The sequence below is a fragment of the Pleurodeles waltl genome, chromosome 7, assembly GCF_031143425.1.
Source record: "Pleurodeles waltl isolate 20211129_DDA chromosome 7, aPleWal1.hap1.20221129, whole genome shotgun sequence".
In the NCBI taxonomy this organism is placed as follows: Eukaryota; Metazoa; Chordata; class Amphibia; order Caudata; family Salamandridae; genus Pleurodeles; species Pleurodeles waltl.
In genome coordinates this window covers 253,137,319-253,152,089 of record NC_090446.1, presented here as the reverse complement: position 1 = coordinate 253,152,089, position 14,771 = coordinate 253,137,319, and the positions used below count along the sequence as shown (strand labels likewise).

Sequence of the window (14,771 nt, the reverse complement as noted above, 5' to 3'; positions counted from 1 at the left end):
CATCTTACAAGGGAAAGGGAAAGGAGGCACCACCAGATGGCAAGGGCAAGGAAGCACCACCAGATGGCAAGGGAAAGGGCGCACCACCAGCTTACAAAGGGCAGGGCAAAGGGCCTGCCGCTGCACGCAGGAAGGACAGGAGGCCTGGTGCTGGGACTGATTCTGAGCCCCCAACACCAACCATGGTGCTTCAACCATCGGAGGCTACAGAGGAAGAGCTGGAGCCTTCCCCCACCACTGGTAGCCCCAACACTTGCACCGCCACAAGCACTGGCACCCGCACCGCCACCTGCACCGCCACCTGCACTGTCACCAGCACTGCCACCAGCAGAAGCAGCCCCAGTGGGCATCTGTCTGAGGCTGCAGGGGAAGGGCTGGAGCCTCCCCCCACCACTGGCAGCCCCGACACCAGCACCGCCACCAGCACCTGCAACTGCACCGACACCTGCACCGCCTCCAGCACAGCTGCCAGCAGCAGCAGCCCCAGTGGGCATCTGTCCGTGGCTGCAAGGGAAGGGTTGGAGCCTCCCCCAACCACTGGCAGCCCCAACACCAGCACCACCGCCAGCACAGCCGCCAGCAACAGCAGCCCCAGTGGGCATCCATCTGAGGCTGCAGCGGAAGGGTTGGATCCCCCCCCCACCACTGGCAGCACCGACACCAGCACCGGCACTGCCACCACTGAGCAGCCGTCGCTGCCGGCGGGCAGTGTGTACGTAGTCCTGCCTCCATGGACTGTGATGCATCCTGACCACTGCAAATCGTGTGGGTCTGACACCCAGGTGAGTGACTGTGACCTTGCACTCCCCAAGATCTTCATCACAAGGCACAAAGCCCCCTCCAGAACCAGTGGAAGAAGGCATCTACTCACCCACTCCTTGCCAGGATGAAGCACACTGGGCGCAAGGCTCCCACCAGAAGCACTGGAAGAAAGCATCCACTCACCCTCTCCTTGCCAGGATGAAGCACACTGGGCACAAGGCCCCCTCCAGAACCAGTGGAAGAAGGCATCCAGGATGAAGCACACTGGGCACAAGGACCCCTCCAGAACCAGTGGAAGAAGGCATCTACTCACCCCCTCCTTGCAGGATGAAGCACACTGGGCACAAGGCCCCCTCCAGAATCAGTGGAAGAAGGCATCCACTCACCCCATCCTTGCCAGTATGAAGCACACTGGGCACAAAGCCCCCTCCAGAACCAGTGGAAGAAGCCACCCACTTGAGAGACTGTGGCCTTGCACTCCCCATGACGAAGCAGGGGGCAAACCACGCACTAGAGAGACTGTGGCTTTGCACTCTCCAGGACCAAGCAGTGGGAAAACCACCTACTTGAGAGAATGTGGCCTTGCACGCCCTAGGACCAAGCAGTGGACAAACCACCCACTTGCGAGACTGTGGATTTGCACCCCCCCAGGACCAAGCAGTGGAGAAGCCATCCACTAGAGAGACTGTGGCTTTGCACTCCTCAGGACTAAGCAGTGGGCAAACCACTCACTAGCGAGACTGTGGCTTTGCACTCCACTGGGCATCGCACAGGGCATACTGCCCCCTCCAGGACAAGTGGTGTTGTACCATCTTCCGGCTGAGGTGACCCCCCCATTCCCCGTTCCCCTGAGGTGCCTGTGTATTTTCCACCTGATGTCCCTGCAGTGTTCTCTCCGTGTTGATGCAGGAGTCAAGTGGGGCCTTGGCCTATATGATGTGGCCCTGTGGCCCACAGACATTATGGACTGGGCAGTGTCCCTCCATTTGTATATATGTAAATACTGTTTTGATTTTTGAGGAGGTATTTCTAATATTTTATCTTATTAAACTCACTTCAATCAATTCCTTTTGTCCTTGCATTATTCCTGAGGGGTACGGGGTGGATTTGTAATGTTGTTGCATCTATTTGTGTGTATGGTGTTGGGGGTGGGGGTGTTGCGGGTGTGGCACTCTCTTTTTCCTCCCCACTCCCCTGTGTGCTAGGCGGCAGTACTCACCATGGTCGTCTTCGCCAGCGTTGGTATTCCTGGTGTAGGAGGAGGTAGACCAGCATTGGGAAACACCTGCAGTTCGGGCTCCATGGTGGCATGGTTCTTCCCTGAGTGTTCAGAGGTGAGTCCTTTGACTTCGCTGTTCTGTTTCTGCTGTGCTTTTGATTTCGTTGGTACCGCCCGGAAAAGGTGGCGGATAGGCCTGTTGTAATATTGTGGACAGTACATTGCCTTCCGCCTAGCTATTGGCAGTTACCGCTGCGGTGCTTGTTGCTACCGCTGTGGCGGTCGGTGTGTTAAAGTGGCTGTCTGTGTGGGCGGTTTCTGCTCTGGTCAAAATTCCATTTTTTTTTCCGCCGACTTGTTGCCGGTTTTACTGCCGCTTTATCACCGACCGCCAGGGTTGTAATGAGCACCAAAGTGTCCTTAGACACAGACATTTTCAGTTCCTTCCTTGCCAAACCCAAATCAAAGGAAATGCTTTCCAAGGATATTCAGAATCTTGTGAACCAGGAAGTGAAAAAAGATGGCAGATGGTACTATATTTTTTAAGTGTACGCCCTCTGATCAGGATCCAATTGCCCCAAACAAATCCCCATTCGTGCCCAACTCCTGACTGCCTGTGTGTAAATTCGAAGTTATCAGATTGGCTTCCAGCCAGTCAACACTTTAGCCTTCACTCCCAGTAGTAAGAACACTGTTGTATGCTGGGCAACTGTGGTCACAGCTCAAGTGATGCCGTGGACGATTCCGTAAATAGTGGTTTTTATGTGTGTTTAATTTGAGAGCTCAGCACTACACCATAAAGTAAATCCTGGCAGGCAGCTGCATGACACCCAAGAACAACTAGGCAACATAATATTGCATATCTCTAGTCACCAATCCCCTGGACGTGTCTTGTTCGTGGATGCAGTGAACTACACACATACACCTGCATTCACTTGTTTCCCATGTCTGATTCTTGGTTGTAGTTACAGACCTGTGTTTGTAAGGAGATTACAAAGGCGAGGTGAAGAGCGATTATGCTTTTCCCCATCCGTTGAGGGTATTTTCCCGAACCTCCTCTCCTTAATGGACAACAGAGAAACATTGACATTTCATTTGAAACCGTTAGTAACGGTTGCTCTCTACTGGAATTGAAGTTACCTGCTGTTAATTGGGAACAAATATAGGTGCTGTTAACAACGAATTCATAAGAGAGGGCTTTATGAATATTGTTTTTTTCTCTGCGGGCACTGCTTGAAGCCAAGATCATGGAATTTAAGACAAGTACTGATATCCTTATTCAGTACTGGCATGTCCTTTAACTGATGAACCCGAAACATGATACAGTGCTTTTAGTCTGTTCATTGATGTAAAATAGTAGACATGCACAAGGCCTAAATGCAATAAGTGTAAAAGCAAAGTTCGTAATCTTATGGACTTTGGTGTAATTCTTGAAAACTTAATATACATAACATGTAAGAATATATACCCTATCCTTCTGTCCAAACTCTGTTTTTTGCGAAAGAGTGACTGTCAGAATATGATTCTGTAAGAACCAACCTCTTGAATATCTTTTTTTTTTAAGTACATATTTCTGTTAATGAAGACAAATGTGTTCTATCCCTCTCACTTGTCTTTTTCTGCTCTATCGGTCCTTCCCCTCATTTACATCTTGTCATTAAAATAGCTTACTTTTTAGTTGGATTACAAGCTTCCCAATAAAATTAGTAAGTAAAATGGTATCAAAGGGTTCTTTATTTGATTAGTGCATTTTTGCAAACAACTCTTTGTATTTGATCTTATGGAACCTTCCGGTGACTTAAACATCTTTCTCTACAAGAAATATATAGTGCGGAGCGAAGATCACTATATCACATGCAATATTTCACATGAAAAATAGATCAGACCCACTATATTGATTCTCAACCTATTGTCAAGCTAAGTAGATACGAAGATGAGAAAGGATGTCTATCAGTGCTTTGTTTGTAAAAACCACATAGGTGCCGTGGCCCTCGTCAGAAGGCCACTGCAGCTGCATCGCCCATTGCTACTGCCAGCACTGAAACTGCCAGCACCTACACAACTGCTGCCCATCACACTGCTACAAGTGTGACAATTCAGACTGTTAGACGCCCCAAAGCTATAAGAATGGCTTGGGCGGGAGGCATTTGTTGTTTTTATTCTATATTAAATTCATAAATAAAAGTTGTTCTGCTCATCTCTAAAGTACACTGACAGTGCCACCATGTGGCAGCGGTAATAAGTGCCGGTGTTGACAAGTGCCGGTGCTGAGCACCGGAATCCACCGGCTCCTTTTAAGAACTGATGGCCCTGATATCTGTACTTACCGATATATATTTAACCTTGATGGTATATCGGAAGAGAATTAGTGTATACTACATTGTTGTATGTAGATACGGCTGATCTCAATGAACTGTCATACAACCATTCTTGACTGAATATCTTTTAGTGCTTTTGGTAACATGAATATACTTGAAATGTGCCATAACTTCGTAACATTGTTAAGGCGTTTTTTTATTGTCTGTGGTCGTTTTCATCTTGATTTGTTAAAGGGGAACCTTTTGATTCTATTATAAACCGATGTTGCTACTTCAGTTGTCTCAATGCAAATTTCATAATCACCAATTGAGGTGAAGCACTCTACCCATCCCTGGCCTTCATGTACGATTGCGAACTTTTCCTAGAACGCTTCTACTTATACAACTTTTAACACTGACAAAACATAGACTTATAATGTGAACCGTGAATATCTGCATCTTAAGTCAGAATCAGAACTTTAAAATGATTCCCAAATGATGAGAGCTGGATAGACAGAGGTCCTAAAAACTGAAAGTCTCATTTATGACCCTGGAGGACAATTCACTGGTCCCCAGGAAGGCGGGTGGCCAGTGGCCCCATCTAATAATTCCTGCCTGTGCAGCAAGGACAACGGTGCTGGAAAGGGATGGCAGCTCCCTTTACAACACTGAGGAATGATTGAGAGGGTGCCATGTTGAAAACACCTGGAATGTTTTTAGTCAGAGAAGACAAACCCTCAAAACAGAGTTGGCTTTCTCTGAGCAATAAACACATGGTCCCGATGTGCGGGGATTTTTCTCCTTGCACGTAGGGACTGGTCTGCATTTTCCCTCCCAGTCATTAGTCATGCCTTGCATAGCAGAACAGGAAGGGAAAATGAGTGATGGTAGTCCTGCCCTCTAGAGTAGGACAACTTTCACTGTGGCATGACGGCCCCTTGGCAGAGGGACCTAGTTGATTTACAGTGGCAGATCCAGTGGAGGCACTGCAGGTGTAAACCTGGTGCTTCCCAGTAATTAAAATAGAACGTGCAAACCACATGTATGCTGGGGCAGGAGCACTGCCAATTTACAACGGTGATCCTGCTCTGACATGCTCTAAATGAGGTGTTAAGATGACAACTCTGGACATTTAAGACATTTTTTAATTGCTTGGAGAAGGACAGTCAAGTACTGAGTAAGACACACATGATGTTTGAAGATAAGCCACGGAGAACAAAAACTACTCTATGGATTAAAATATTACATGAAACCTATTTAAACGGTGGCTAGAGGATGGTCCAGGAGAAAATGAATCATCCATCAAAGATACAAAAAAATATATATATAAACATCTTAGTGCTCTCCCCGGTGTACTTGTATGAACAGTATGCCCAATTTAACTGTCTTCAACTACATGTGTGTGAGGGTAAGAGTGGTTAGCAAGTGATCCTGCATAAGTGGGCACACTTTGGCTATGCATGAATAGCTGAGTTAAAACCACAGAGCTAAGTATGAGTGGCCTATACCTGCATTTTATTCTCATTGTCGAAAGATGGGGATGTTTTAGTAATAAACAAGCCCATGGTTAATGGACGGCAAGCTTTGTTGACAAAAAATATTGGTAACTGCAGACTTTTAAAAAACATTTTTTCAAAACTGTTGTTGGACCTGGCCCTCACAGCAGGGTCACAGCAAAACTTTTTGCCTTCTCCTCTCCTGTTTTCTGAACCCATTTTTAAGACTCTGCGCACTTTACTGCTGCTAACCAGGGCTAACGTGATTGTGCTGCCTCCTTCAAACATTTGATTCACTTGTAAGTCACCAGTCCCTCGTAAACTGGTACTACAGGTGCCCTGGGCTTGTAAAGTAAATGCTACTAGTGGGCAGCAGCAGTCATTATGCCACTCACTAAAGTAGACTTTTAAAACATGTCTCACCCTACCACTTCAGCAAAAAATAATGATAATAATAACAATAATAATAATGATAATAATAGTGATCATAATAATTCTTCTTGTTATTATTATTATTATTATTACATTTGAAGTAAAACCATTCAAATCATTAAAACATGAAAAGTTCATACATTTAAAACAAACAATTTATAGCAGCCAAGCATGTATTGGGTTATTGAACTTAAAAGGAGGTTCTAAAAATATAAACTAGAGGACAGATCTGAAAATGGTTTTGTCAGAGGTCGCAGATAAGTGGTCCCAAGGTTTGCAGGTTAGACTCATCTAGCAATTACTGTGTCCGTGAACTTCATGAAACACACTGTGAGCCTGCTGTCCCTTCCCTCATCACAATGGGCAATTACATCCTGACATAGGCAAATGTTCAGCTCTTGGAATAGTGGCCTGAGCCAAAATTGATTTTCCCACAGAAACCTGGGACAAGAAAACAATATGTGTGCCATTAAGTCCTTCTGATGAGGGCAGAAATGGAAGGAGTCTCCTACCTGAGTAAATTTCCATCTTTGGACTAGTCCCCCCACATTGAATAAGCCCATTCTCAGCCTTAGGACCATTAATTTATAGAATTTTGACAAAGGGTGTCATAGCTACGGTTGAAAGTTCAACTCACTATAGGTCGCAACAACAAACTGATTGTGAGGCTTTGACTTTAATGTGAGGATGCAGTTTTTTATTGACTGGCTTTTGATGGTCTTTTGACTGAGCAGCATGCCCACAAACAACCCCTTGAGACCCTACTGGTGATTAGCCGTGCTCTACAAATCTAAATCTCTGATTTATTGATTGATTACGGCAAAAGGCTTTTGAATGAGTCATCTGAGATGTTCAAAGCCAAGAGAGAGGAGATTTGTAGGTGTCTGAATCACCTCCTCCCAGGGTGAAGAAGATAAGATAGTTTGAACATCTCTTGCTCTAAATGAAAATTGAAAGTACCAGTGTCTGCGTGTTTTAATTTTAACCACAGATTAAGTTGATTTACCCGCTGTTCCAATATTTGGTCTGTGAGGCCAAGTTCCACACAAATCTGAGATTCTCTGGAAGAATTGGGCAGGTAGAATATACGTCAAAATATCTTGGATTGCTGCTCATTTAGCCAATGTCCAAATTTGTCAGGAAAGGCTTCCCGGACACTCAAAAGTGAAGAGAGAAGCCTAGCTTTAATAACTTGCAATAGAGGCTGTAATGAAGGGCCTGTAGGAGCAGATGTAGATTTACACAACCCAGTGGCTATCCCTACAGCTTGTATTCTCAGGGTTTCCTTATGAAGGTTGCAGACACATACAGCCTGAAATTAATTGCCAAGTTATTTATATGCAGGGGTCTTGTTGATAAGGTGGTCTCCAAATTTCCAAGACCAAGAGTGGCACTTACGAGCCTTGCAAAAGTGACTATTTTAGTTTTCCCTGGATTTTCTTTTAGCCCAGTTGTACAGCAGTAAATGCCAATTTAAGCGAGGGGGCCAGTAGCAGAGAGATCTAACACAACTGTATCATTGGTATGCTGCGTAACAGATAGCAGTGGTTGTTAAGGTTCAGAGGGCATGACTTTAGATTTGTCAAAGTGGGTGCTATTCCCTCGGCAAACATGACAAAGAGAATACGGGCTAAAACACAGCCTCGTTTTATCCCTTTAATAATGGAGACTCTTCTGAATCCTGTGGTGCAGTCCCAAACTGCCACTGCAGCCTTCCAGAATATTCCTTTCTTTTTAATACATATGTCACCCCTGGTTTAGGCCCTAAATGGCCTATAGGCCATGGTACATTATATGTAAAGGATGGGACATTTACTATTACTTTTTACCTGTCCTGGCAGTGAAAAACTCTCATTTTTGTTTTTCACTATGAGAAGGCCTACGTCTCTCATAGGATAAGATTAGCTTACCTTTTTACATTTAATAAGTGATACCTTTTGTTTGGGAGTAGGTAGGAATGTCATGTTTGGTGCCCGAGGAATTATAATTTGAAACCCTCTTTAACAGTAAAGTCATGTTTTAAATCACGCTTTTAGAAAGCTAGCGCTTTCTTGACCCAGCCATTGGGAGTCTGCAGCTGGTTTCTGGGATCACATGACTAACTGTAGTTGGCAATTGGCATTTAGTATTCCTCCCATACAACCACTCACTAGAGGGCCAGAGTGATGGCAGGGTGGGGCATCCATACTTGATGGGAGGGTGGAGCTGTCTCCTCTCACACTTACCACTTCAAAGGCACTGCCTAAGTCACACACAAAGAACTTCACACTAGCCTATTGTGACTGCAGACAGACTGGGACCAAGGCAGAGAGGCATGAACTTCCAGACACTGCTGCAGGAGGAAACTCCAGAAACTTCTCCCACTTCAAAGTTGGAATCAAGCATAAAAATGGTAACCCCAGAACCACACTTTGGTACACTCCTGGACCTGTGGTTAATACATAAGAACTGCCCTGCTGCCTGGACTGCTCTGCTACTCGATGCCTGCCCTGCTGTCTGAGAAGGGAAACTGGACCTGCACCCTTCTTCCCAGGTGACCTGCGTGACTGTAAAGGCTGGTTAGCTGGCCTTCTGTTCTAAGCAAAAAGAAGAGATGATGGACAGAATGCTAAACAATGCAAACATTCACCCCCAGTCCCGTTCTAAGCTACAGGGACACAACAAGCTCCAGAGGCCTCTTTACAAGTGCCCAGCTACCTGCTGCACTGGTTCTGCCTGGACCAGCAACTAGACTTGAACCTGCCTGAGCCCTGCTGGCCTCTGCCGTAGTGAGTTCCTGATCCCAAAGAAGTGCCTTCCAGGTTCTTTACCCTTGGTGTGGCATCAGTTAAGCTCCTCTTAGAAGAAAAGGTGAAATACTGAAGTTTTAGGCTCTTCATGGCAGCAAACTGGCCCATTCGCACCAAGATCTTGCCACTCGTAACGAATGCCAATGCGAAGCTCCGGTTTAACCAGAATCTTCACATTAGAGTGACTCCCAGCGATGACTGGCAATGGGAGATCTGCTTTTCCTGCTACAGCATTGACAGCTTGCAGTGACGGCCAATGCGAAGCTCCAGCAACAACTGCCCGCAACGCCTGACAGTGTCTTTGAGCTACATTACGACTGCCCATGAGCCCTGTCCTGCTGTTCACTCTTCAGTATTAACCATCCACAATGCTCTCCCTGCTTCTTGCGGTCTTCACCAAAGCAAACTAGGCTCTTTGTGCTGTACTTTAATAGGTAACTTTTTCAACAGTAGTAACCTGGCCCCTGTATGCAGCCTTCGCTCCATCAGGGGTGGCCTGAACGTGTTACTTTCACCAGGTCTTGTACGACCCGATAACTCAAGTGGTGCTTTGTGTTTTTAGGCACTATACCGAGCTTAGCTCTCTGAATGTTCATATCTCTGGTTCTACTAATGGGATTTTTTTCATTTTCATGTCAAATAATGTATTATATTTTACACTATTTTCTATATTGTTGTGGGACTTTTCTCATGTTGTGTTTTTTTTGTTTTTTGTGTGCAGCATAAACATTTTACACATTGCCTCTAAGTTAAGACTGGCTGCAAAGGTTAGTTAAGTGGCTGTTTGTGGTTCACCCTGACAAGAATTGTGGATTTCGCTTGAGAAGGGCTCACCCTCACTCCACACACACATACATAATCAACAACTCAAATCCTCACAATTGTGGAAAGGGCGGGTGACCCAACTTTTTTGGATATTATGTGTTAAGATGTCTCAATTTAATGTTATCTTTTTTCATGTGAATTGTATAGTGTGTATTAATTAACCAAAATAAATTATTTCTAAACTAAAATTTGCACATGTAAGTTCTCTATGATCATCAAAGCACCTTTGAAAAACTGTAGAATCCACAGCACGATTTGAGAAAAAAATAATTAATCATAAGGCGTGTCCCGCCACAGAAGGCATTCTGCACATTTGGGCCAAAGACAACAGAACTGTCACAGTTAAAGAATGCAAGCAAAATCAGGGCGTACCTCACACTTTATCTGAAGATATGAGGTTGAAATATGAGGTTGAAAATAGAAAGCATACTGCAAGTGTGTGATAGGCTGCAATTGCTCCAGCATGATTTACTAAGATTTTGTGATGGGGCTGTGTCACTTTTGTGGCGCAGCCCTAAAACAAAAACATTTTTGGTATTTACTTAGCAACGCAAATACTTTGTGTGGATTTCCATGGTTTAGTTAATACAAAGTAATGCAACACAATGCATAGCACTGCTTTGTGTTACCTTACGTTGGGAAAAAGTTCCATGGGTGGAGCATGGGTTTTCCCATGCAGCCACCCATAGATTTTGGAGCATTGCCAGACTTATTAGGAAGTTTTCACTAGCAATCTAAATACTAATCATGAAGTGCTGCAACACCACTCTTTGGGAATGTAAGCTCTATATAAATGCTGCAAAACAATCATGGTCACAGGACTTAAACGATTTTGCACCAGCTGTATTTGCCACATAATTATGGATTTGCTTCTTTCGCCACATACTCAATAATTTGATGTCTAATCTGCAGATTTCAGCAAAAAGACTGCTTCTAGGTCAAACGCTACTAAGAAACCTGCATCTTGTGTTGACGCTCAGTGGAAGGCACAATGCAAACTTTCACTAGTAACCTTTCTTTTGCGTGTTTCTGTATGTGGGTGTCAAAGAGGTATTATCGAGGTGAAACTATTGCCCAGTAAGTGTTAATATGTTTAAAAATGCTAAACGTAATACTAACAAAAAGTGTGCCGCAAAATGCTGCATAACTTGGCCTTTCTTGCTACATAATTTAGTCAACCCTACTGAATAATATGGACCTCCCCTGACGCATAATTCAAATGGCACTGATTGCAATTCAGTTGTAATATTGTGCTCCAGCAGAAGATGCTGTTTTTATAGTGTTTTGTGCATTGACTCAGACTTTGATATGGGCCAATGCAAAGCCCCTACGCTGCAGTATCATTTAGTCGCTATGAACATGGTAGTAACCTTCACAGGCATTCGAAAGCTGAAGGGCTGCATAATTGGCTCGCCACATCTTCAATAATAATATTGTTTCATGCCTATCTAACCACTGCCAAACTCAGATCAAATAACAGAAAACTACTGGCCCCTTTGTAAAATGTTCAAACTCAGAGCATGAAATGTAATATCAAAATAAGTATACCTAACTCAGTGCCCAATATGGAGCAAGCCACAACTGATTTTTCCAAGTGCCTTTGACGGGGTCTTCGGCACTGAAAAAGGATGCAAACTTTTCGCAGCACGCCAGCTTTTTATAACGATTTCCGCTTCGAAAAACAAGTTTGGCAGGTGCAATGAATGCAGTCTATGCTTCCAGTGGGTGCTCTTCGCCAGAATCCACCTGGCAGTAAAACTATTCGGTATCAGACATTAGCTGCAAACCACACATTTTAAAGCACAACGTCTATCCTGAGGTAAGTTAACAGTGCAGACTTCTGAGTCACACCTCTGTAAAATGACGTATCCGCATTTTTGCTTCAGTAAGAAAGAATGTCCCTTTGCAGCACCAGTACTACCAGATTGAGTCTAGCAGGAAGCTCCTGCGTACAAGCATGAGGACGATTAACCAAATATACGCTTTGAATATTCGCACGGTGAGCTCTACATATTAACTAAAATGCCTCACTAAAAACAAGCATTTGGTTTACCAAAGTGGCCAGTAAATTTAAGAAAAAGGTTAGAGATGCACAGTGGCGTGACCTGTGCACTTGAGGCCCCAAGGAAGAAAATTGATACCCTGGGTGCCGCTTGAATAAGAGAATAGAGCAAAAATCAGTGGTCAATGTGCCCTTTAGAAGATACTCACTGTGCACAATCCAGCCGGAAAGCCTAGCAGCTCTGATCAACTTTTGGCAGTTGTTCCATGAGGATGCCATCAGGTTAGAGATAAAGAAGTGCAAAAAAAGAATAAACAGGGCCACAGGCCTTGTCCATCTATGTATCCAGGATCGAGAACAACAGCTCTGTGAATCCATTGGTACTTACTCAACCCTGTTCCAATTTCGGAAAGAGCTTAAGACACACCTCTTTAAAGAACACTATATCCTGACTCTGTAATAGTCCACTTTCACATGCAGAACGTGATTTGTATCTTTACTCTTGCTCATGTACATTTGCCTAGGTTTGTACTTATATACACATATGTGTTCCTTCTACAAAAAATACAAACATTGCATCCAGTCCATGGGTTTCCCAATTATAATTTGCAACTTTGCAACAATGTTTCCAGATAACATATATCGCAGTGGTTGAGATGATGTTTTGCATGGATATCTGCATGACCTGAGAAGTGTGAATACAACACTTTCACTGACAGGTAGGTACAAAAGCATCATTTTGCACCAATTTATCCGTCCACATATTTGTGGAAATAGTGCAAAACTGCAGACATGCAATCTGTTTAACCACTGAGGGCAAAATATATCATTATTTGAGGCAGCGCAAGATAGCAAGATAACGTGCTGCCCTGTGCCAAGTGGAGAGCACAGAATGCATCTTATTAACTAACATACGGAGCATTCTTGCTCTCTCACTGCACTGGTGCACTATGTGCTGCCTAGCGCCAATATAGGTACCCTTGTGCCACGGTGAAAGGGGGCCTGCATTGCAGGCAGCATTGCTTTTGTGAAGAAAGGGACACTTTCCTGCACTAAAACAATTCTTAAAGGCTTTTTTACTCTTTCTAAGTACGGCGTAGAATTCAGCACACTTAGAAAGGGGAAACACAAGGAGAAATAGAAATATTTCTCCTTGCTGCACCTCTATAGGGATGGCACACAATTTTGAAGCATTCCCAGGTTTACTACTTTTGGGAAATCTGGGAAAGCAGCAAAAAGCACTGGTGCATGTGTGGGAGCACCCACTATTCACCCATGTACCGTTTTCCCAGCACAGAGAAACGCAAGGCAGAGACCTGCGCTGCCTTGTGTTACTCCAGATTTACTAAGCCTCAAACGTCTATTCAAGGTGGCTTTGCCTGGCTTGGTTAATCTCAGTTAAGGATTGCGCTGCTCTTGCGTCACCCAGCCTCACGAAAGGGCTACACAATCCTTTGATAAATCTGAGCCCGGATATAGGAGCAAAATTGCACAAGCACAATCTATGGAATCTGGAATGAGGAGATGTGCCATGGATATGTGTGCATGTCACAATGTTTTTCGCTTATCTTACAGCAAGTGAGAAAACGTGTCAGAGGTAGTATGAATGTTGACTCAGATTTTATTAAAAGTCGGACAGCACAACAAGGAGTGAATTACTAAAGCACAGCAATGAGCAAAATGTATTTACACCAAGAGTCGCACACCAATTATATTATCAGAAGCGGTCGCAATAAAAATGCCATTTTAGAACAGCGCCAAGCTTTGTGCCGTGGTGAACATGTGAGCAAATACTTTCTTTTGTGGCATTTTTACTTGAGACACGCCCTCCAGTACACATTTCTAGACGCAGCCATCTAAGTAAAACATCTCATCTGTGTGATTTGACACAAATTAAACGCTAGACATGGAAATGTCATGCAGCGTTACATTTTTCCCATTCTGCATAGATTTACATGGGCTCGGCGTTGCGCAAAGGCATTTATGCACCCATTTGTCGTTCTGTTTGCATCAAATGTCGGTGCAAAATTGTCTTCTGCTTAACTAAGGTGACCTGGCACAGCTGTGTGCATCACATTTACATTGCACGAGCACGCAACATTAACAAATAGTACAACCTGCGAACTGCATTCCATTTCTACATTAACACTAGTTTCAAAGCCTTTTGCTCACATGCGCTGATACATGTGAATAAACCATAAGTACACTACTCCGTGATATGGTTCCTAGATTTTTTCAGCTCTTCCTAGGCATACGCCATGAATTGCTCACTGACTGCGCCGAACCTCTGGAAAAACCCATCCAAACTGTCTTTAAAAGCATTGATAGAGACTGAGACTGTTAGTGACATTTGAATCCCTCTAAAAAGTAATATGAAAGCATTTACGACATACAGCCAGACTACGTTCCCCGAAGGCAGGTGTTAAAAGCGAGAACGCGCACCTTACCTTTCAGGTGTTTTCCAAGGAAGGGGTGATCCTTCCGAGAACTGTGGCCACCCAAAGGCGTTAACAGCGACGAGAAGATTGAGAAGCAGTGCGAAGCGCTTTGCGGCCAGGTTCACTCTCGGCTGACTGGGGAGTCAGTGGCGCGCCGTGTGTACCTGCTGGCCAGCTAGGCACTGGGTGTAGTTCGCTAAACACTGAGGGGTGGGGCACGTCGGACAGAAATTACAGCTGAAATAGAAACACTTTCTCTTGGGCTGTTAGTGCGTTTGAACTTATTACTCCAAAGCTCACTATAAGGTGGAAACAAAACAGTGAGTTAGTGCCTGTTCGTGGATTAGTCCAGTTAACTTCTACCAAGTGGAAGGTGTATCTGCCTTTAAGTGAAAATCGTTCCGGTTGATCTCCAAAGTCGATTGATGTGAAGTTTGAGCGTGATATTTAATTTTAGTATTTTACATTAATACAACAATGTACACAAAACTGTGATGAAGCATTGCATTGT

At 44.3% G+C, this 14,771-nt stretch overlaps 1 protein-coding gene across 6 annotated transcripts in view; it reads right to left on the bottom strand.

Annotated features, from left to right (window-relative positions):
- The window catches only part of BCAS1 (brain enriched myelin associated protein 1), a 364,378-nt gene extending 349,889 nt beyond the window's left edge, over positions 1-14,489 (bottom strand). The window contains exon 1 of one of the 6 annotated variants that reach the window (XM_069243624.1): positions 14,270-14,489. The gene's annotated coding sequence lies outside the window, so the exon portion shown is untranslated. The remainder of the gene's footprint in view (positions 1-14,269) is intronic. The other 5 variants (XM_069243621.1, XM_069243622.1, XM_069243618.1 and 2 more) reach the window with 5 other exon arrangements.
- Between the last annotated feature and the right edge of the window lie 282 nt (positions 14,490-14,771).